This window comes from Hylobates moloch, unplaced genomic scaffold (genome assembly GCF_009828535.3).
Source record: "Hylobates moloch isolate HMO894 unplaced genomic scaffold, HMol_V3 SCAFFOLD_16, whole genome shotgun sequence".
Taxonomy (NCBI): Eukaryota; Metazoa; Chordata; class Mammalia; order Primates; family Hylobatidae; genus Hylobates; species Hylobates moloch.
In genome coordinates, this window is record NW_026652291.1 from 65,984,093 (window position 1) to 65,987,534 (window position 3,442).

The window sequence follows — 3,442 nt, forward strand, 5'->3', positions numbered from 1 at the left end:
ATCCAATTTAAGAGATAAACTTTATTAATTCATCAGTTAAATGATAAAACAAAAGCAAATCAATTACTCAGGAGGTTATTCTTGGTAACAAAACCTGAATTTTTTTATCCTATGTGGTTGATAGAAGACAATGGTGCATTAAATTGTTCCTTTATTCAACCATCCAAGTGTTCACCTATCCAAAAAGCAGATCTAGGTATTTAAGCAGATAGGAGTAGCAGGTTTCAGGACAAACACTTTGTAAAGGTATATATGACTATACAAAATGACGTGCACTGATTTTACGTATCTAAATGGACAGTAGACATCCAATCATTCAACAAATAGACGTTGAACCTCTACAGTGTGTCAGGTGTTATTCTAGGTCCTAATGACTCAGTGATGAACCAAAAAGAGGTATCGTTCCCCTTTTGGTTCATCATATTGCCCTCATGGAGCTTAAGTTCTAGATGAAGAGGCAAATGATAAACAAATGATAATATCAGGTGGAGTTAATTACCAGCTAGAAATTAAATAAAACAGACTATGAGGATAAAGAATAACTAGGGAAAGGGGGACTCTCTTTTAGACAATATGGTTAGGAAATATCTCTCTGAGAAAATAATAACTAAACAGAGACCTGAGTCAAAAAAGATATCGGAGACTGTTTTCTACCTTTTCCTTAATTATTCCAGCCGGAAATCCAGATGAAATGTTATCACCTATTTGTGTAACTTCAGGCCAAAAAGAAAAAATGTATTCGATGATTTGTTCTGTAAATCATCCTTTCTTCCTGATATGTTTCTTTATTAGTGGTAAATACAATTTTTTGGAGGCCTGAATATAAGCAAATGAAGAAAATGAATGGGGTAAATTTGATACCCACCAATCCAGCAACAGTCTGCAGAGTGGTGTGATTAATTTAGTCTAATAAAAATCCAAAAGCCTACACTGACCATCAAAAGGAAGATAATTAGAAAAATAATTAGAAATGTTAGAGGTGAACTATATCACACCTATTTCAAAACATTTGTTCAATTTGGTTTTCAAATAACAGGATTTGGTTGGGCCTGATGACTAAGAAGTATTTTAATAAATGGTCCAACTTTGGGAAATATAACGTTTTGATCAGATGCTACAGGTTATTATATTCAACTTATGAAAATATTTAGGAATTCTAGACCTGTGTGTTTGTCATACCTGTCAACGCTGGTCATTTCACATGCGAATATGGAAAATCTGTACGACCAAGGGAAAAAATAAAAGTGTTAATTTATTAATGCATGTGTTTTTAACATGTACTCTAGATTAATTCTGCTTTTCAGAAGAGTCACTCATTCTTTTTTTATTTCCTCCCACCTTGTACTTTGTCGAGCAATCAGCTATCTATTTTCTAACACTGCACACTAAAACTAGGGAAATTCTTCCTATATTATGATTCAATAACTGTCAGATATCAGATTATTTTAAGAAACTGAAGTTTTAGTCTTAAAATGTTACCAACTTTCTCCCCTATACCTTACAAGTTTGTGTTTCATTTGGGACCACATTAAGTGAAGGTAGCTCCAAACTGCATGTCATTATTTATGTAAAAAAGGATGTCATTGTACATTTTTAGGTGCAAGTGGCTGGACCTTCTATTATTTTAATATTAGCGGTTTTTCTGTTCACTGTGAATTTCAGGAAGAATGCTCCTTAGTGAAAGGGAACAAAAAGCATAGACATTTATTTTCTTCTCTAGAATAATAATGCCCTATGGGATTTTGTCATTGGAGGGATCCGGGTCCTAAGTATTAGAATCTTCTGAGATAAACAATACAAATGGAACCAAAAGCCGAGGGAGAAAAAGATTTCAAAGCTGACAACCCTAGACTAAGACGAAAGATTTTAAGTGTGTGTCTATTTATTTGCTAGGATACGTACTAGAACCATGATACTTTCTTTGCAAAGTTAGAGCATGTGCTTAATTTAGACGCACTGTTTCAGCATCCAAGTAACTACCATATATGGGTGGGGTAGTGAGGCAAATTAGGTGTTGGAATCATACGATGTTACATAGACCCCAGCATAAGGAAGAGGCTAGAGCTTTGTGAGTGCACTTGCTTATGTACTATATAGTGCTTTTCGTATTTATAAAACTGGAGCATACGTTCTATTGCTCTTGTTCTTAGATTTTCAGACAGCCATAATTTCCGGTCTTTTGTTTGAAATGAAGGCCTGCCTGGAAAAATTGAGGGTGCTGCCAGGCTTACTAAAAGACATATTTTGTAGCACACTATATTCTTTACTCCGCTATTCCCCATACCCCCAACTCTGGGGTGTAGGGGGAAGGGCACAAGGTTTGAGAAGGATGTAAATTATGAAACTGAAAGCACATTAAAGCAATTTATGGACAGAATCTTTTCAGATGTCCTCTTAGCCAGAAAACACGGACATATACTAGTATATCATTATGTATCTATGCATACGTCAAAGCTATGTTCCTGGAGTGAAATTATTTGTGAAATGCAAGTTACATTGGGTTCCTTTTGGAGAAGAAAATAAAAGTTAAAATTTAGGTTATATATCTGGAAGTCCAAAGTAGGCAATCAAAATCAAACTTTTACATCAGATTCATCTGACACGATTTCAAAATAAACTAAGTTCAGTAAACCTGTTGGCAGAGAAGTATCATTTGTCAAGCGATTAACAGAGACACAATCTGTAATTACAAATTGCAGAAAGCAGCCCACTAATGAGAGAATGACTCACGTTTTGGGGTGAAGAGGGAGAGGTCTCTCAGAAACTGCCATTTGATTTACAAAACTCTAAATAGCTAATGGCAGGTAACTCTTGCCAGCTAACCAGCCAACTCTTTCAAGCTCATTAACAGAACTCCATGGTCTCACTAAAGGATAAACCATATGGAGGTGTCACTAAAAGCTGGAGATGAGAGACTGTAATTTATGTTCAGTCCTCCTGTGAGTCAGTCATATGGGCATTGATTTAAGCCTTTGTTTATCTGACGTGACCTGTTCTTAAGGAAAAAGAGAAAATAAATTTTTAGGGTTATTGGGTTTTTTTTTCTATACTATCTTAAACTGCAGTGTTCAACTCATTATTAAACTTTTTTTTTTTTCTGTTCTTGTTTCTCCAGCTTCCCATCTTTGTCCCATTTTAGTTCTAGCAAAACAATTGAATAATAGCATTACACAAGCCCTAATTCATTGTTTGCTTTGAGCTCTGCTCTTAGAGGGTTGTTAAATTGCTATTCTATGATTTCCCTCGTGATTGCAAACCTGCTGTTCTAAGGTCATTTTTAATTCTTTATTCTCACGGACCTTGTGAATGTTTGAGGAAGCACAAGGTGTGGCAGCATGCCTAGGAACACACCTTTATAAAGTGTCATTTTGTAGGGGAATCTTTTTATTGAGTCCCTCTAATCTGAGTACCGCAGTGTGTGCATATATGCAACTGCGATTTC